A 20,821-nucleotide genomic window follows, 5' to 3' on the forward strand; every position below is an offset into this window, starting at 1 on the left:
GAGGTTGCCAGTTTAGTGTACTAGTCTGTCAGAAACAAACTATCTTAGCCTAAGCCAAAGGTTCACACATCTCCTGAGGTTTATATGGATTGCTTCTGCTCCGTGATGGCCTTGTTCTCACACTGCCTCCTCCTGTAGCACTAAATGCTATTAACTTTAAATAAGCTGCATATTTAAGTTGGTACCTGAGCTCCCACTAAAACTACGAATTCTTTAATTGGAATGGGTCATTTAAGTAAAAATAAGGACTATTACTGATTCTTGAACATAAACATCTTAAAAGAAGTAACTTTCAACGAAGCACAAATTCTCTAGGTAAGAAAACTGCATTTTTAGAATCTCGATTTAAGTAAAGGTTCATTTCACGTACCTCCTGGGCCCAATGTGAAACAATGAACGATTCGTTACTGGGAAGTGTGTGATCATAAATGAGAGTTGAACACCACCTATGTCTCTCTGCAGAAAAGCAGAACCCTTCTTCGGGAGTCGTGTTTGGGGCAGGGCAGGTGTGGTTCTGGAGATTCTTCCAGGCGATGTTCACACAGGTGCACAGGCAGCACACACCCGAGAGGTTCTCATGTGCTTGTGTCAAGACCCCACAACACATAAGAATGAAATAAGCCAAGAGAAACAGGGTGTTTCTTGGAAGGAAAGGAATACAATCAATGAGGTTTCCGTTTCATTTCCAATGGGCAAGTAAGTCCACAGTGTAAGCACAGGAATAACACCTGCTGATGTTATGTTTGCAACCATTTCATTTGGGGGAACTAAAATAGCCAGCAATCCCAAAGAGTCTAATCCCAAAGTGTGCTCAGTGACACTTCCAGGATTGCTCGGTACCTGGCTAACATTGTGGTCATTTTCTGCCTTTTTTTTTTTTTTTCATCCCATCCAGGCAAGTGAAATGAGAAGGAAAAATCATGCTCTCTCCCTTTTCTCTGCCATCATGGGGCTACGCCTGACTCCTCCCATCACCATGTCCTCTCATAAGACTTCCAGGATCAAGTGACACCTGGACAAAACACAGGGGGGCAAACCTGCTCCATTCCCTGATGGATCTGGATGAAGACTGGTTTAAGAAAATATCAGGTACAACCCCAAGTGGAGGCACTGGAGAAGAACCAGGCTGGGTCTGCAATGAACTGTATGGAGACAGCATGAATATTTATGCTATCTCAAGGTCTCTATCGTCTTGCACAGCCAGCTGAAAATGTACCACTCTCTGGACAGCTGGACACGTTTTATCGGGGATATGATTTCCTCTCTCTTTCCATGCGTTGCACTAGTGGCTTGGTTCAGTAATAAATATGTGAAACACTTTGAAATGCAAAATGAAAAACAATGAAAATCACATGAATATTAAAAATAGCATTATCCTGGTCAAAGAACCAGTTACTAATGCCCAAGGCAGCAAAGCTGACTCCTACAGGGAAACAAGTTCCGAAGGATAAAGGCAAGTGGAGCAGAGATGTCTGCACACATGGAAAAGGAGGTGTACAATGCCAGCTATGACAGCTGAACGTGCCAGCATCAGCAGCCCAGGGAGCCTCACTCAGCATCAGCACACTGGAACACAGCACCACGTACGTGAACTTGGTTAGGTGCACCTGTATTGTTAACCAACTGAAGTTTACCAAATGGGCAAGTGGTTGAAAGAGTCCTTCAAACAATCATGAATTATTTTGCTGCTCATGCTTCTAATGTCATAACTAAAAATCCATTATCAAATCCAAAGTCATGAAAATTTACCTCTGTTTCCTCTAGAGTTTTATGGTTTTAGCTCTTACATTTAGGTCCAGGCTCCATGTGGAATTAATTTTGGTTTTTGGTGTGAGGAGGTGCCCAGCTTCATTTTTGGCACGTGGACAGCCCAGCACCATTTGTTAAAAAGAGGACTGACTCTTCCCCTCATCAAATGGTCTAGAACCCTTCTCCAAAATCAATCACCTGCAACCATGACAGTTTATTTCTGGATTCTAAATTCTATCTCATTGGTCTACGTGTCCACGCAAACACCAGTATCACCCCGTTTTGTTCACTGTTGCTTTGTAGGTTTAAAAATGAAGAAATGAATCCTCCGACTTTGTTCTTCCTTTTCAAGATCGTTCCTTATTCAAGGCCCCTTGCAATTCCATGTGAAGGGATAAATTGGACTCCATCAAAATCAAAAACTTGAGTAGGGCTAGCACAGTGGCACAGATGCTTAAGCTGCCACTAGAAGCTGGCATCCCATATCAGAGCACCAATTCAAGTCCCAGCTGCTCAAGTTCCCATCCACCTTCCTGCTGATGCACCCGGGAAGGCAGTGGATGGTGCTCCTTAGGCCCCTGCTACCCATGTGGGAGACTTGGATGGAGCTGCTGGCTCCTGGCTCCTGGCTTCTGCCTGGCCCAGCCCTAACTGCTGCAGCCATTTGGAGAGTGAATCAACGGATGGAACATCTTTCTCAGTCTCACTTTGCCTTTCAAATAAGTAAATCTTTTTAGACAACACTTGTACAAGAAAAGCACACCATGAAGAATATTAAAGGAAGTCTACACTGGGCCAGAGTCATGGCGTAGCAGGTAAAGCCACCACCGGCAACGCCAGCATCCCATATGCGGGCCTCTTCATGGTAGCTCCACTTCCGATCCAGCTCCCTGCTAATGACCTGGGAAAGCTGCCAATGATGCCCCAAGCACCTGGGCCCCTGCCACCCACATGGGAGACTCAAAAAAAGCTCCTGGCTCCTGGTTTCAGCCTGCCCCAGAGCAGATGTTCCAGCCATCTGGGGAGTAAACCAGTGAATGAAAGATCTCTTCTGTTTAAAAAAAAGAAGAGAGAGAATATACAGAATGAGAGAAAATACATCACGCATCTAAGCAGATCTAGTGTCCACAATATGTACAGAACTCTTGCAACTGAACAGCATAAAACCAGCCAGCCAAACATGGACAACGATCCTGAATTGACATTTCTCTAGAGGATGCACAAATGGTCACCAAGCACATGAAAAGGTGTTTGACATAATTAATCATTAGAAAAGTACAAATCAAAACCTCAGTGAAGCACTGCTTCACACTCACTAGAATGACAATTAAAGGGGAACAACAAACAAACCAGGAGCCAATGTCGTGACACAGCAGGTTTAGCTGGCGTTTTTGACACCAGCATGTTGACACTGGTGCTCCTTTGAGTCCGGGCTGCTCTTCATCTGATCCAGCTCCCTGCCAATGCTCCTGAGAAGGCAGAAACAGATGGCGCAAGGGCTTAGGGCCCCTACCACCCATGTAGGAGACCCAGATGGGGTTTCTAACCCCTGGTTTCAGTCTGGCCAAGCTCTAGCCATTGTGGCCATTTGGGGAGTAAATCAGAGGACGAAAGTCTCTCTGACTCTCCCTGTCTCTGTCATTCTGTCTTTCAAATAAATAACTCTCAAAAAAAAAACTAGGGGTGGGGGTCAACGCTGTGGCATAGCAGGTAAAGCCCCTATCTGCAGTGCTGGCATCCCATATGGGTGCCGGCTTGAGACCCAGCTGCTCTACTTCTGATCTAGCTCTTTGCTCTGGCCTGCAGTAGAAGATGGCCCAAGCCCTTGGGCCGCTGCACCTATGTGGGAGACCTGGAAGAAGCTCCTGGCTCCTGCCATTGCGGCCAATTGGGGAGTGAACCAGTAGATGGAAGACCTCTCTCTCTCTCTCTCTCTCTCTCTCTCTCTCTCTGCCTCTCCTCTCTCTGTGTAACTCTGACTTTCAAATAAATAAATAAATCTTTAAAAAAAATTAGAAAGCAAGAAACTAAGAAGTTCTGGCAAAGCTGTAGAGAAATTGGAACCATGCATGTTCCTGGTGGAAATCTAAAACGGTGCCGCCTATATAAAAAAGGCTCAAGATAGAGTTACCACATGATTCAACAATTCTACATCTGGATATATAAGAATACTTTGAAAAGTTCATGGAAGATGTGTATTATGAAAAAGCTACACATGGTCCCTATTTTATTTGCACTCAAATAAATTTCCCTTTTAATTTACTTTCTATGAATTGTTCAATGTATCCAGAAGCAAAGAAAGCAGGAACTGTACCACATGGTTGCATACCCATGTCCCTAGCAACATGATGAACAATGGCCAAAAGGTGGAAGCAACCCCAGGAGTCAGTGACAGATGAGTGGATAAAATACAATGTGCTATGTATGTCTGTGGGTATATATATACATCCTGCTCAGAACATGAAAACAAACCTCTCTACTTTTTATCCAGCAAAGTCTAATAACACATAATACTTAATCCAGTACGTTACAAAGTTTAACTGAAGTTGGCTCGAAAAAATTCTCAGAATCTTCTTGAGGTTCCTTAGTGGTAGTGAAAGGCAACAAGTCATAAACCATAGGTAGAGTATGTGTTTTCCTGTCATGATAAAATATATAATATATGGAGACAATCTAAAATTCATTCTTTCTCCAAGTCCTACAGAACGACACCTAGAAAAAAAAAATTCCGCAGGGTGTAACGAGACCAGTGTTCAAAGCAGCACCACAAGGGAGAGTTTTGATAAATAGGTGAGGAAAGTAGAAACATTTAAGATACGCCTCGAAGGCTGGTGCCGTGGCTCACTAGGCTAATACTCCGCCTTGCAGCGCCGGCACACCGGGTTCTAGTCCCAGTCGGGGCGCCGGATTCTGTCCCGGTTGCCCCTCTTCCAGGCCAGCTCTCTGCTGTGGCCCAGGAGTACAGTGGAGGATGGCCTAAGTGCTTGGGCCCTGCACCCCATGGGAGACCAGGAGAAGCACCTGGCTCCTGGCTTCGGATCAGCGTAGTGCACCGGCCGCGGTGGCCATTGGAGGGTGAACCAACAGCAAAAGGAAGACCTTTCTCTCTGTCTCTCTCTCTCTCACTGTCCACTCTGCCTGTCAAAAAAAAAAAAAAAAAAAAAAAAAAGATACACCTCAACCAGAACAGTGCTCTCAGTAGTAAGAGGCTTTGGAGACAGCCACAAGGGGATTTCAAAAAGTTCATGGAAAATGCAATTAAAAGGTGATGTGGATTTCCGTGCACTTCCAAATGAAAGCCCCCATACTCTCCACAGTTATTCATGCATCTGTGTCTTCTCCCTCCCTCCCTCCCTCCCCTCCACCACCAGCATTAGAACACCAGCACCAAGAAGGTAGGGCCTGTTTGGTTCATTTTGCAGCAAATCAATGTCTCCAACCCAACACCGGACATGCTCGGGTCATGCTGATTATTTGCTTTAGAAACGCATTTTCTGTGAACCAACAACGGACGGTCGTACCAGGGAAGATCAATGAGTGCTTTATAGAAACAAAGCAAAAATTCAAAGTGCTTTCCGAAGCTCTGTGTAAGAATAACCATCAGAGGCTAGCAATGTCAAGTGACGTCAAAAATGACACAAAGATATGATGGGAACAGGACCAGAGGGGAATTCATTGACTGCATTATTCACCGGCACATTGTTCCACCAAAGGAACCAAAGCCAAAGGAACCAGGAGCCACTGAACATCTGGCGTTTGGATATTTTATATTTCCTGTGTAAAAGTACAGCTGTTCGGATACAGTAGCATCTTTGTATGGAGATGAGGGGGCAACCATGAGGTATTTTCTCTTAGGGCCTTTGCACTTTTAATTCTTTCTTTAGCAGTGATTTTGCAGCAAAGAGTTGTGGGAGCGCCTAAGTTGTGCATTTTTCTCATATACAAAACGCGACTGTTGGAAATTCTTTTCTATTTGCTGTATGACAAGAGACGTTTAGTACTGTGCCATACGGCACCTCCTTACCCAAAAATAAGTGCAGTTCCTCCATCCCTGTGATGCAAAGGTGTCATGTCAAACTAGAGGGGCACAGTACCTGCTTTGGGAAATCAATCAGTGCATGCAGAGAACATGCTGAAAAGAGACACACATGGATACATAAGAAAGGATTCGCCATTACAATCAGCCCCTGTACTGTGGGAACAGCAGGCGTGGAGTTCACCAATCGTGGATTGACAGAATTAAGGAGAAAAAACTGTGGGTTTGTCCTGAACCCATGCAGTCTTTGTTTCTTGCCATTATTCCCAATGATGTAGTAGGACCACTGTTTACATAGCACTTAAATTCCGCTGGGTACTCTAACTGTTCTACAGATGATTTGGGTTCATAGAAATATGAGGCCCTCATATATAAATAAGTATATATTTATATACATAATATATAAATCTTATATATTATAAATATATATAAATATATAAAATCTTATATATAAATCTTATATATATATAAGAAATATGAGGCCCTTGTATATAAATGAGTGTATTAGGTATCCCTGTTGGGGACAGTCCTGGCACCAACTCCATTTGGACACAGAGGGACAGCAGGATGACTGCACCCAATTTTTCCCAAAGCCAAGCAAACTAGAGAGCCAAAGCTCTCCAGTCTGCACAATTCATACTTGGAAGCCAAATGGTTAAGCGTCTTCAGGATCTTTAACATTGAGGACTTCCACGGGTGTGGACTCACTGGATAAAATCACACAAATGTAGCACCTCTTGGTTGCATTTCTAGAACAGGTCATGGGCATGGGAGGTGATGAGTAGCCAGGGAAGGAGTCCCTCCCTGAAGAGCTGATATTTGAGGACAAATGGGAAAGAGGTGATGGTGTGAGCCCTTTGGAGACCTGTGATGCCGGGGCAGACAGAGATGCCCACGTGACAAGCGCGGTCACCTGACAGGCCCTGCAGAGCCTTGTGAGCACAGGCAAACCTCAGCTTTCACTCTGGGGGCAACAAGTGCATTAGAAAAAGGTGAGGCCCCTGCACGTGCAGGGGCAGCGGTAGCTGCAGGAGCCCAGCCAAGAGGCCCCAGAAGGTATCCCAACACTGAGAGGGTGGACTGCACCAGGGAGACCCTCTCCAACCCCAACATGGATGCCTGGCTGCCATGGAGACAACCAAAATAAAACACACACAAACCTGAATTCCCCCCATCACCCCTAAGCTGCTCCCCAGCCGACTTCTGCATCTCAGCCACTGCCCAGACCGAGCACCTCGGAGTTCCCGCTCCGGCACCTGTTCTCTCACACCTCACGTCCACGCTACCAGCACCAGCCAGCGGCGCTGTCATCAAGACCTGCCCATCCCGCACCACGAGCCCTCTACTCTCCACCCACCATCACTGCTTCCCTGAGCCACTGCTGCGGCTGCCTGGGTGGTCCATTCGCTTCAGCCCTGAGCTGCTCCAATCAGCTCTCCTCCCAGCCTCCAAAATTCATCAGCCCTGTGCTCAAACACCCCCATCTCTGCTTTGCCTCCCCATCAGTGACAGCTTAAGGGCTCTGCCCCTCCCCGCCTCACTTCCCACCCCCCTCCCCTAGCTCACTGCACTCTAGCCGTATCTGTCTCCTCCTGGCTGCTAGACGCACCTGCCAGGTTCCTGCCTTAGGACCTCTGCACTAGCCAACCTGCTCCTGGGACCATTCATCCCCCAAGAGAGCTCCAGGGCTTACTCCCACCTCCCAATATGTTCAAACACCACCTCCCGTGAGAACATCCCACCAACCCCACACCAACGGACAACCTCACCCTCTACCCTGGCAGTCCGAGACTTCTTCCTACTGTATTTCTCCAGAACTCAGATCCCTTTCTGACATACTACATAATTTTCCTCCTTTATTTTTTTCCAAATTTGTGCTAACTTCCACTGTATTAAAAGATCCATGGGTGAATGTCTGGCCTAGGAGCTAGACTGCCAGTTAGGGCATCTATATCCCAAGTCAGACTGCCTGGGTTCAACCTTGGCTCTGCTCCTTTTAACCTGAACCTTGGGGGCAACAGTGACAGCTCAAGTATTTGGGTTCCTGCCACCCACATGGGACAACTGAATCAAGTTCAGCCTGATCCAGTTCCAGCCCTTGTGGGCATTTTGGGGAGTGAACCAGCAAACAGCTCACTCGCTCTCTCTCTCTCCACAACAGCCTTTTATCTGTTCCATTCACTGTGGTCTTCTCAATCTGCCTGGCCCCCAGGAACTGTGCAAGATTTCTTTGACGCATGAATGAATCTGAAGTTCATGTTTAGGGAGGGGAAGCACCTCGCCCCCAGGCGACAGCAGCTTCAGCAGAGATCTCCACTTCATCTCTTCCATGCCAGGCCGCTGTCCATGCACCTGTGCTAGCGACACGGCTCTGGTGGGCCCCATAGGATCTCAGGTTGGGGGCTTCTGGGTTGCAACCAGAGAGCACAAGTTCGCTGCCCTGTGTCAAGGGCAGGACAGCGTTGCTGCTCTGATGTCTCATCCATGGCTCTCTGTATTAACAAAGCAAGACCACAACTCTGGGCCTTATAGCATGGAGTGTCCCAGGGACTAGAGGGAAGGTGCTAGGGCCACAGTGTTCAGCTCAGGAGAGCCAGCAGGAGATGAGGCTCGGGGGAAGCACAGGAAACATCACACGGGCGCTCGGAGAGCAGCCAGCAGTCCCTGGGTGCCCTGGTGTCTCTGCAAACTGTGGACAAACCAGGTCAAAACCAAAGGCAGCTCAGACCAAAGTGACAGCAGGGAGGAAAAAAAGCAGTTAATGTGACCTTGACTGATGGGTGGGGGTGGTGGAAGGGAGAAAGAGCATCAAGGAAAACACAGCAAGTGGCAGCTACAGAACTGGACAGATGGCATGAGATCCGTTTAGGGAGAGGATGTGGGACAAGGGCTGGCTTGCAGGGGAAGGCCATAGGTGGGACCTTGCTTGCAGATTTCCAAGTGCCCTCAAACAGTCAGGAAATCACAGTGGGTTGACACGGGGATGACGTGTCCAGGGCTGGGGGTGGCATCTGGGCGCAGCACTGCCCTGGGGTAGCAATCAAAGCCAAGTGCATGGATGCAGCAGCTGTGAGAGAGGGAGGGCTTGAACCCAGTCTCAGAAGACTCCCAACCCCGACGCTTGGTAAATGAGGTCGATTTGCATGAACTAGAGTGAAGAGGGGTAGAAGCAACTCCACGGCAGGGCGTGTCCTAGAAGCAAGGACCTTCAAAGAGAAGAGAGGCGTGGCACCGAGGAGGAGTGAGTTTGCACGGGACCTGCAGGCGCCCGTCGGTGGCCAAGTACCGGCAGCAGCTATGGATCTAGCAAGAGGAGCTGCGGCAGCACCATGGGGTGCAGGAGCGGGCGTCAAAGGCAGACACAGACATGGTAGCTTGGAATGATCCTTACTGTGCTGCGTGGCACGGTTTGAAGCTGTACAGAAGAGGTTTTCCAAATAAAAAAAAAAACACGTATACATGCTCATGGGGAGTTAAGCACTCAGCACACTAACAAGATGACACGCAAGCTCCCAGGAAGGAGTGGAGAGAAGCTGAGCGCGCACAGCTCAGAGAGAAGAGGCTGAGGTCAGCGTGTAGAGGGTGAGGCCCTGGGCCCTCTGCAAAGGAGCGGTGGGGGCAGTTTCTGGCCCTGACAAGATCCCACTGTGCGTGTGTGGCCATGGGGCCCCAGGAGAACGCAGGGCAAGTGCTGAAGCTGAGTGAACACAGATTAGGATAGTGGTCTGGGAAGAGGCCAGCAACACCCTGGCTTAACGAAAAAGAAAATCCAGGAGCTGAGAAGCCAATGCAATGAGAGAAGACGGGGGCTGACAGTCGGGTCCTGGAGGCCACTGGCCACTGAACACGGGACCTGTGTCTGCTCCATGGACCCCAGGCAGGTATGCGTGAGCGAAGAAAGGTCACCAAAGAAAGAATATGGATTTAACCAGGCGCAAAGCACTCTGCATGTGGGCCCAGCCAAAGAGCAAATGAAAAGAAGGACATTGATTATTTAAGGTTACGTGGAGAGTGTGAGGAGCAGGTAAATGAGAAAGGACAGAAGAGGCCAGAACTGAAGGCAGGGTGATGCACAACTCGAAGAACCGTGGGCTTTGCGCCAGAATGAAAAGGAGAATGAATCTGGGACACAGAGGAGGAGGAACCACTAAAATGCTGATCAGACAGCGGCCAGAAAAAGCGCTCTCCCTGCAATAATCAGAGGTGGTAGGCAAGCTTATCTTCAAAGCGCCTCTGACCTTGTATCAGTAGCCTCCTGTAGCTGGGACTGTAAACGGATCAAGGGACAGCAAATTGTGGAGCAGCTAGCAAGTTCCACCGAGTACAAACACGCACAGCAGAGGAAGAAAAGAAATTCTTCCAGAAACAGGGGCTAGGCTCCACTGAAACCAGGAAGCCACAGGAGAACATGGCACAGGCTGCAGGACCCCGCAGCTCAATCGTCAATGGCACTTGATGACACCTACGCACAGTGATAACCGCAAATCCAGCACGGCGCTCAGACCAATCCAAACTCCTAACAATCGCACAAGGAGTTCTGAAGTCCGAAATGCTAAGGAAGGCTACTGTGCACATTAACCTATGACGCAGCCAAGCCGCTTTCACGCCTGGGTCGTATCTGTTTGAAAAACACAATTCTGATGTTAGCCAAAAACGGGGAACTACCTATGTTTCCTAACTCAACAAAAATGACACAGCTGTCTCATCAAAGTTCCATGCCAAAAGCTGAATTCTGCCTACCTACCCGCAGTGGTCAGACCGACATGTGTTTGGCGGAAAATGTAGGTTATGCTTACATCACAGAATGGGGTTTTTAACCTTTTAAGTTTTTATTTATTTTATTTGAGAGGCAGAGAGATGGAAACAGATAGAAAGACCTCCTATCAACTAGTTCATTCCCCAAATGCCTGCAACACCTGCGACTGAGCTGGGGTGGGTTGGGCTAAGACAAAGCCAGCAGTGGGAAACTCAGTCCCGATCTCCCACATGCAGGGCAGGAACCCAACTCCTGGAGCCGCTGCCTGCTGCCTCCTAGGGCGTGCATTAGGAGCAGACCTGGGACTGAAACTCGGGCACTCTGACAAGGGGTGTAGGCAGCCCAACCAGCAGCTTACCCACTGAGCCAAATGCCTGGTCCCATTATTTTAATAGAGCCCTAACACCAGTGGCAAAGTGTTCAAAAAATCTGTCCAGCAAAAGTTCAGTCTACAAAGGACTGGAACCCTGATGTTGCTGGCCTCTGCAGGACTTACAAGAAGGAATGAGATGAAATGACAGTGTTCAGTATATCTTCAGACGCTAAAAGACAAGACTTGCTGTTCCTAATTAGTAAAAGACCTACAATTAAGAGGTTCGAGTCCCCTTGGCTGTCTCCGAGTACCACAGAAAGATCCCTCTGCCCCAAACACAGCTTGTGTTTCCATGATGGAAGTGAACTGGAATCCGGAGTTGTCCTAAGGGATACGGAGGAATAATCTCCCGGAAGAAGATTCTCAGGACGTCACTGTAAGAGTGAACGCAGCACAGACTACCAATGTAAAAATCAGGACCATTTCCTGTGTGGAAATGCGTTAGTTGGGTGGGCATGTGGCCCAGGGATAAAGACACCCAGAATCCACAGCAGGAGAGCTCGCTTCAAAGCCCAACACCAGGACCTGACTCCAGCCTCCTGTCCAAGCAGCTCCCGGGAGGCAGCAGTGATGGTTCAAACAACCAGGTTCCTGCCCCTTACAGGGGGGATCTCACTGAGTTCTGGCTCCTCTCTTCTGCCTTGGCCACCAATAAAGGCACAGAAGGAAAAACTAAGTGGGGGAGTACGCTCGCTCACTCTCTAACAACAATGTTTTTTAAGTGCAAAAGAAGTAGAAAAGTGAAGCCCTTCTCTAACATGTTAACTGATTACATTTCACATGAATGCACATGGCAGCTCACTCAACATGGCTTTCCTCTCAATTGCCAGGAATAGTATCTCGCTAACCAGGGAGGGTGGGCAGTGAAATGTTTAGATGTGAATGATGAGCTGAATGGTCATTGGCAAGCAGTCAGCACTGTCCCTGGTTGTTAACAACCTGTACAGACTCAAAGAGAGAGGGAGATTTGGTCAGAGAAATGGGAAGACAAAAGAACATGCTGTTCGTGGTGTTTAGTGTATTTTGGTCCATATTAGTGTCTATGGGGCCACACTGCGCCTTTTTTTTTTTTTTTTTTTTTTTTTTTGACAGGCAGAGTTAGACAGAGAGAAAGGTCTTCCTTCCGTTGGTTCATCCCCAAATGGCCGCTACGGCCGGTGCACCGTGCTGATCCGAAGCTAGGAGCCAGGTGCTTCCTCCTGGTCTCCCATGGGGTGCAGGGCCCAAGGACTTGGGCCATCCTCCACTGCCTTCCCAGGCCACAGCAGAGAGCTGGACTGGAAGTGGAGCAACCAGGACAGAACCGGCGCCCCAACCGAGACTAGAACCCGGGGTGCCGGCATCGCAGGTGGAGGATTAGCCTAGTGAGCCGCGGCGCCGGCCCCACACTGTGCTTTTTGTAACAGCTACCTGGACTCCCTGAGTGACAGTCCATCTCTTTAAGCTCTTCCCCAATGACTTCTTTCAGTCCTTTCTTGATGAACAGCCTTACACATAAGTGTCTCATTAGGTTTTTGAGCCTGTCTGTGGAAAACACTTCTATGCGTGAAGGACTGGCTCAAAGAGTCTATGCATGTCTAATCTGCTAGAAGTCACCAGCTGCTCTCCAAAATCACCACCGACTTCCCCACCTCCTGACCCCCAGCGAGTGAAGAGCACAGTTTGAAACTCTGATCCTTTCTAGTGTAACACGGCGTGTGTCGTTACTGACCGAAGTGCCTTTATGTCATCTTGGTGACACTGAGCGTCTTTTCATGTTTAAGTAACTGGTAACTGTATCTTTGAAAACTGTGTGTTCTTGTCCTTGTTTTCTATTGATTGTCAAGGATGGAACAGACTGGGACCAGTGCCATGGCGTAACGGGTAAAGCCACATCCTGCAGTGCTGGCATCCCATATGAGTGCCAATTCAAGTCCTGGCTGCTCCATTTCTTTTTTTTTTTTTTTTTTTTGACAGGCAGAGTGGACAGTGAGAGAGAGAGACAGATAGGAAGGTCTTCCTTTGCCATTGGTTCACCCTCCAATGGCCGCCGCAGCCGGCGCACCACGCTGATCCGATGGCAGGAGCCAGGTACTTCTCCTGGTCTCCCATGGGGTGCAGGGCCCAAGCACTTGGGCCATCCTCCACTGCACTCCCTGGCCACAGCAGAGAGCTGGCCTGGAAGAGGGGCAACTGGGACAGAATCCGGCGCCCCGACCGGGACTAGAACCCGGTATGCCGGCGCCGCAAGGCGGAGGATTAGCCTAGTGAGCCGCGGCGCCGGCCTAGGCTGCTCCATTTCTTATCCAGCTCTCTGCTATGGCCTGGGAAAGCAGTGGAAGATGGCCCAAGTCCTTGGGTCCCTGCACCTGCGTGGGAGACCTGGAGAAAGCTCCTGGCTCCTGGCTTCAGATCGGCACAGCTCTAGCTGTTGTGGCCAACTGGGGAGTGAACCAGCAGATGAAAGACCTTTCTCTCTCTCCCTCTCTGCTTCTTCCTCTCTATAACTCTGCCTTTCAAATAAATAAATAAATCTTTTTTAAAAAGGATGGAATAGACCAAATATGAAGGGCGTGCTTCTCGGGGCGCTCAGCGACCCGACACCCTTACCCACACCTGGACCTTCTAAGAACGGTCATGTGCTCCTGCAATCAGACCTGCTGAGTCAGGGGTTTGCACCAAGCAATGACAGCTTAGCAAGCCCGTCAGCTCTTTCTGATGGGCTTACAATATTTGAGAATCACTGTCAGGAATGGGGAAGCTCTGGCCCCAGGCCAGGTATGACCTGCGAAATCATTTGGTCTGGCCCTGCCAAGGCAACCACAGAAGGACCTGAAATTCAATTAATCTACAGCAGGCTAATTTTTAAGTTGATAATTTTGTATGGCCCACAAATCATGTTATAAAATATCCAAATGGCCCTCAGCAGAAAAAAGGTTCCCCAGCCCTGCAAGATTAAGAAACTTGAACCTCACCTAAAATACATTGTAAATATCCATCCTTTGATGTTATTATTTTCTGAACAGAAATTTAAGATTTCTGGGTATCCAATTTAATAAAGTCTACCATTTAGTATCTCAGTTTGGGTTTGTCCTTAGGAAGATTCTCCTCTACTCTGAGATGAAACTTTCTCCCATATCTACACGTTCATTCTTTGTGTTTCTATTTGCTCCAACAACCCCCCCCTTATCTCTGCATTTGAAGCAGTTATATATATATATGGCAGGATTTAAAATAACACCTGAGAGAGTAGAAGAACAAAGCTGAGATGCACAGAGCGTCACCCGTGAATACCTCCTGGGAGGTAAAGCACAGATGCTTGGCTATGGAGGAATGCTGGGAGCTTCAGCCTGCTGGCAAAATCGAGGTTACCCAGCCCTCCCCATCCTCCAACAGCTCCGAGCTCCTCTTTGCTTGCAAACATTTACATGGGCTTTATGAAGAGGATAACGCGGGAGTTTTATATGTTCTGACCTCCTCCCGCTCATTCTGTATCCAGAAGCCGGTGAAGTCCAACAGGGCCCCCAGAGAGAAGCACAAGGGAAAGAGAAGGAAGGGAGATGCTGGGCCAATCCTGCTTTCAGAGTCAGGAGTTTGTTCTCATGCAGTTCACAGGCCGGGAGACAATGAAAATACAACCCATGGACTTCATGGGCGTGAGCCACCGCGGTGGGGGCACAGCTGAGTGGGAAGGAGGGGAGTCAAGCCAAGTTCAAGCAAAGAGGAAAATCGCATCGAGCTGGGTTTTTGTAGATGAGGTGGGTTTTTACTGCGATACAGGGCTGAGGGAACTCCGCCCGGCTCTGCCCTGGATGCAGGGGCCTGGATTCTGATGTTTTCCTCTCCTTTAGTGTCATCTGCAGACAAAACCTAAAACTCAGAAGTCACAACAATGCTCCAGTAAAACAATCAGAATGTGGGACTGCATGGTGGCACAGTGGGTTAAGCAGCCACCTGCAACACCGGCAACCCATATCGGAGTGATAGTTCAATTCCTGGCTGCTCCGCTTCACACCCAGCTCCCTGTTAATACACCGGGGAAGCAGCAGAGGAGGGCCCAAGGGTGCATGACACTTCTGTGGGAGACCTGGGTGGAGTTCCTGGCTCCTGGCTTCAGCCTGGCCCAGACCTGGGCTTTTGCAGTCATTTGAGGAAGGAACCATCAGATGGGAAAATGTGTGTTTGTGTCTGTCTCTCTGTCTCTGTCACTCTTGCAAATAAAAAACCAAACCTTACAAATCAGTTGGGATGTGTGGAAGACGGAAGGAAAGTTTCTCTTCCAAGGACTCTGATGAGGATCTGGAGAAGTTAGAGGAAAAGGTATTTGTGCGTGGGTTGTGCGTGTTGGTGCATGTGTGTGTATGTGTGCATGTGTGTGTGTGTGTGTGTGGAGCGCGAACATTGTGTGTGGCATGTGTCTGTGGGTACTACATGTGCATTTCTGTGGATTTGTGTGTGTGTGTGTGTGTGTGTTTAATGTGGGAAGTCCTATGGAAAGTCCCTGTATTCTCTTTTATTTCCTCCAAAAAATAATCCTTTCCAGATATTAACTAGCTTGAGAAAAATACTGCCCACCACCACAACCTTTCTTTTTTTTTTTTAAGATTTATTTTATTTATTTGAAAGAGTTAGAGAGAGAGGCAGAGACAGAGAGAGAGGTCTTCCATCCACTGGTTCACTCCCCAAGTGGCCACAAATGCCAGAGCCGAGCTGATCCGAAGCCAGGAGCCAGGAGCCAGGAGCTTCTTTTGAATCTCCCACGTGGGTGCAGGGGCCCAAGGACTTGGGCCATCTCCCACTGCTTTCCCAGGCCACAGCAGAGAGTTGGATCAGAAGAGGAGCAGCTGGTATTAGAACCAGTGCCCATATGGGATGCCGGCACTTCAGACCAGGGCTTTAACCCGCCGCGCCACAGCACCGGCCCCAAACCCCAGCACAACCTTTCATACACAATGCTGCTCTCCTTAGGAGCCTATGACGACTCCTAAGACAGATGGGTGTTGGAAAAGGGCCCTGCCCCTCTGGCAGTCACTGACAGCCGAGGTCACCTAGGGACTGGGGAAGACGCTGCTGTAGTTCCGTTAACATCCTTGATTTCTGTTTCAGGGTTTCAGTATCCCAGAGTCCACTGTAAAGCAGCACCTTTCACCCCAACTTAGTGGAGTCGGAGGATAATGCCAAAAAGCTGTGTGAAGACTATCCAATGACACACTAAGGAACAGCCTGCTAGGTGGCCATTTGTTTTCCGACCGGCTTGCTGCTACTTGCCTGGTAAAGGAATTATAATATGAAAACTGAATGACCCCTAAGGGGACTGGAGCCTGAGTTGCAGACTGCAGTTACCAAGGATTGGCCAGAAGCCATCCTTGAGAAAGGACTTCTTCTTCAGCCAGAGTCAGTGCAGGTGCAAGAGGACAGAGCAGCCCGGCAGGCCACCCTGCTGCCTGGGATTCCACTGCCGAACTGCAGGCTGCATGGGCACTGGACCCAAGCTGGTATTCTCAGAGCATCTATGGAAGTGCTTAACTCAGTCCTCCTGGTTTACTGATTAAGGATCAACAGGCTCGAGGTTGCACAGCCAGTTACCAGCAGGGAAGAACACACCCCTTATATCAATCTCAGGCAATCTGCATATTTATTTTTTTACCACGTTTGATTGGCAATGGTTCCCTACACTGCTTTGTCAATTAGTTAGCAATCTACAGTTGTGCTGGCCAACTCAGGAGCCACCAGCCACATAAACTATTGAGTTTTTGAAGCCTGCATAATCTGAAGTGAGATATCCTGGGGGTGTGAAACTTAGCATCAAAACAAATCACAGCATCTCATGGTGTTTTGCATTGGTTACATCTTTATGTGGCCACTTTGTATATACTGGGTTAAGGAAAGCATTATTAAATTAATTTCATCTCTTTCTTTTCACTTTCCCATTGTGACTAACAGCATATTTCAAATCACCCATTTGGCCACACATTTCATTTCTACTGCACAGTACTGTGCTGGTTTTCAGGCAGACACTTCACTCTCCTAAGCAGGGCGCTACAATGAATCTCTTTTCTGGATTTGTCAGTGGGGAGAGCAGAGGAGGAGAACCAGAGCCTGTGCTTGTTGCAATCCCCTGAAACAATTCTTCCCCAGCCAGGGAGGAGGGACTTTCCAGCTGCATGATAAAATAAATGCTAAGGCATTATTTGAAATCAATTAACTATTTTTCCAAGTTCCTGCTTAATAAATATGCGTGTTTTAGTAACTTTGTCTTTTAAAAGAACAGCAGCAGTTCTGACAACATGACCATTGTCCTCGCCCCTTCCGACTGCGGCAGCTGTGTCCCTGGAAAAATCACAACCCCAAATCAGTTAACGTCCCAGAAACTGGTGCTGCCCTTAAGGAGACATCTGTCCACTGTGGCTATTCATACCTCATAGATGGAGAGGGGGGTGACAGCCGACATACTGAGATGATACAGTCAGCAGATAATAAATAGGTGATACATGATAGACAGATGACAGATGGAGAGATGATAGAGGTATAGGTGAGAGGCAGACGATAGACGATAGCTGGATGACAGATCCAATCCACCTTGTGGGTGAGAACGGGGGACAGCAGTTATGTGAAGTGAAAGTTCTAGGTCATCATTGACCACCTTTTTTTTTTTTTTTCTTAGAACAGCTGGCACACACCCCCAGGCAACTAAATGCTCCTGTTTATTAAAAAAAAAAAATTCTCTGGTATAAAAACGCACTGCATTCATCTTGCAGAACGGATGGTTTTGCCTAAATCAATAAGTTAATTTCCCATATATCAACTACAGTTCCAACATTACAAGAAGTAAAAATGAGCAATACATTTTTATGATCCCAGGTATGCTCTCTTTTCACAAAAGAAGCCCTGTCGTTTTTCAAAAGGTTTAATTTTCCTAAGGGATACACAGCCTCTATGGCTGAAGTGACAGCTCTCTGATGGGGCAGAGGTCACACGTGGTATAGAGCACCCTGTAAAACTCACAGCCAGGTCTCCTCGGCTCCCGTGCCGGTGAAATGACTTTGCTGAGAGGGCTGGGTTGCCAGAGCTGGAAAGTTCCTTCCAGAACTTGGCATTAAATCTGGCTGTTTGCTGAGTCTTAGGAACAACTCTACTGAAGCTGGGAGGAGAAAGGGTTCTGGAGGTTGCTACCATAACCGTGCATACAACAATTGCCATCTGCAGGAGAACCCAGCAGCAGCAAGCCGCCACTCTGGAACTTGGGCACACAACAATCGCCTTGTCCCCTTCTTTCTCGGCGTTCCCTGGGGACCATGGTCCCCATTACAAAGTTAAACAGCCCCTGGAACATAAATGCAAAAATTTCCTTGTCGTTGTATCTTCTACGTCTATAAAATAAATATGGGTCTTCCCCAGACCTTAGGGACTCCTGCATTTCCAGAAACAGAGTCAGGGACAATACGAATTTTAAGCATCGACCACGTACACATGGCGTGATTCCCCCCCAAATTTGTTACACCTCCTCTGCTTCCCTCCCTCCCGCCCACTCCACTCCTTCAAATTCAAATGCACTGATCTAGAATGTAAAGTGATCCAGCCTTTTCCTGCTCCCCAGAACACCTGCTGACTTAAAAATGATGAGGATGGTTTGGATTTTTCTTTTAAGCAAGCATTCGGTTCCAATCCGGCATCGGCAAAGTTCCGCTATGCTGCAGGAGCCTCCCACAGCCCGGCGGGTTCTGCTACCCGCGATCCCGGGCCAGGTAGTGGGCTACGTGCCCGGGGAAGGCAAGCACGCCAGGCTGCTGCCGAGCTCCCGCACAGCGGCCACCATGCAGCCCGCGTCACGCAAGCATCTCCCGGCTGCCCCTTTCAACTCCTCCGAGGACGAACTGGAGTTCTGCCGGGGAGCCGCGGACGCGCGCAGGTGCCCACGCCCGCCGGCCCTGGCCCGCAGCAGCGACTGTCGCCCGCGGGCAACCACATCCCACAGCCGGAGGCTGGCTGCTGGCGACGAGCAGAGGGCGAGGAACCCACGCGGGCGGCGGCGACAGGGAACGGCAGGGTTCCGCCGCAGCTCGGCGGCTCAGTCCACCCTGGGAGGACCCAGCAGCAGCCCGGAGCGCGCTCGCATTTTACACCCCCGACTTGGGACCACAGCTTTGGATGACTTTTCCTAAACCTATTAAAATCAACAGAAACACCTGCACCATTACACTCCACCCCCCCCCCCAAAAAAAAAACGGTAGGCAATTCCTGTTTTGGAAAGCATCTCCTAAATAATGAGGAACACACAATTTTTTTAAAAAAAGCATGTTTTAGGCAGGGGTGGCTGGACGCTCGGCCGCCCTGAGCGGGATGCGGAGATGCAGTTGGCTTCCCCCCAATCCTGGCCAACTCTGGGATTTCCGGGCTAACGCCCTCGCACCGCGCGGTCATCCCCTGCCCGGGGCTCGCACACCCGCGCCCCGAAGTCGCCGCCCGCGCGGGGAGATCGGTTACCTGGGGACGAGCACAACTCCGCCGCGAGCGCCTCCGGAGCTCCGCGAGCGCAGGACAGGGCGGCGCAGGCTGTGCGCACGCGGCTCCTCCCGGGGGCTGGGCTGCGCGCTGCCCCCGCCGCCGCCGTGACGCCGCCGTCAGCGCCCCGCACCTGCGCCCGCCGCAGCCCCGGGGCCTGGCGCCGTCCCCGCCCCGCGCGCTGCCCCGGCTCGGGCGTCCGAGCGAGCTGCGGCCGCAATGGCGCCTGCTGGCCCGAGAAGAGCTTTTGCGGTGCCACCTACCGCGCGCTCCGGGGGGGGGGGGAGGCTCTGACAATGCAGCGAATTAGAAGAATTTTCGCAGGAAAGGCACCGGCTCCTTTTGTTTCCGAATCGCATCAGCAACTGCAGTCACTACTCACCGCCCTTCGTAGAGAGAGTTCCCAGACACTAAATTAAAAACCTGCTCACGTAGAGGGCCAGCGAAGCCCCCCGCCGACCAATGAATACACAGATCAATACGCTCTGATTTAATAGGGCCCGAGGCTGCGAACCGCCTCCTCCCCGAGTGGTTCTCCGTTGGTGTTTCAAGGAGACCGCCACGTTGATTTTCCGGACGCTGATCAACCATTGTGGGCACAGGAGCGTGGATCAGAAACAGGTGCATCAGCAGGAAGTAAGATTCACGCCGAGCCTGAGCCAACATTTCAGAAACGTCTGCCGCGCGGATCCGCGTGGTTTCGTGGGTAGCATTTGCTCTAGCTGTTGGGGTCGCATTTATCTATTCTAATACCAGCTCTGCTGCTCCTTGGCAGCCATAGGAAATAGGTGCTTTTGAAATCTGACTTAAGAATTACGCTTTTCATAACTTACAATCAAGGATATTTATTTTCTCGGCCAGTTCATCCTGAGGTTGGCGTTGGAATATAAAAATAATGTGAGTGCACGTTGGATCCAGCAGGGGAGCTGTAAGCAATTTGAAAACCAGGTCTGGGTTCCCATGCAGTCCACACCATAAAAATAAGGGTAACACCATTTTCACCGAAGTCGTCCAGGCTACTGCCAACAGACTCACGGCTATTGTAGAGTCCTCAAAGCCAGACGCTCCCTTGCCTGCCGCTTCTACTTCCTTACAAAGGAATGTGTGGCTTAGAGAGACCCAGCGCGGGGTCCAGGCACACGGAGGGTGCCTCCTGGTCACTGCCCACCCCGTCTCTGGAATCTGAAGAGACATCTCCAGCCTCACAAGTCAGGATGTCGTTTTCCATGACCACCAAAATGTAGGTTATGTAGTTAAATAAGACTGGGTAGAGAAGGGGCAAGAGATGACAGAGAGGAATGCTGAAGGCCAAAAGCTGGTTCTGGCTTGGAAGCAGGAAGCAGAACTGTGGAGCCCACGAAGGGGCCGGTGCCACTCTGCGGAGCCCGGCACACCCGCCGCCTGGTGCCGCCCAGCATCTTCATTT

The 20,821-nt window shown here is 49.4% G+C and overlaps 1 protein-coding gene across 3 annotated transcripts in view; it reads right to left on the reverse strand.

Moving 5' to 3' along the window:
* Positions 1-20,249, reverse strand: part of DIRAS2 (DIRAS family GTPase 2) — a 36,796-nt gene extending 16,547 nt beyond the window's left edge. The window contains exon 1 of one of the 3 annotated variants that reach the window (XM_070065827.1): positions 20,229-20,249. The gene's annotated coding sequence lies outside the window, so the exon portion shown is untranslated. Of the gene's footprint in view, positions 1-19,377; positions 19,583-19,777; positions 20,025-20,228 lie in introns of those variants that run through there. The other 2 variants (XM_008258005.4, XM_070065820.1) reach the window with 2 other exon arrangements.
* Between the last annotated feature and the right edge of the window lie 572 nt (positions 20,250-20,821).

Source organism: Oryctolagus cuniculus, chromosome 1 (assembly GCF_964237555.1).
Source record: "Oryctolagus cuniculus chromosome 1, mOryCun1.1, whole genome shotgun sequence".
NCBI lineage: Eukaryota > Metazoa > Chordata > Mammalia > Lagomorpha > Leporidae > Oryctolagus > Oryctolagus cuniculus.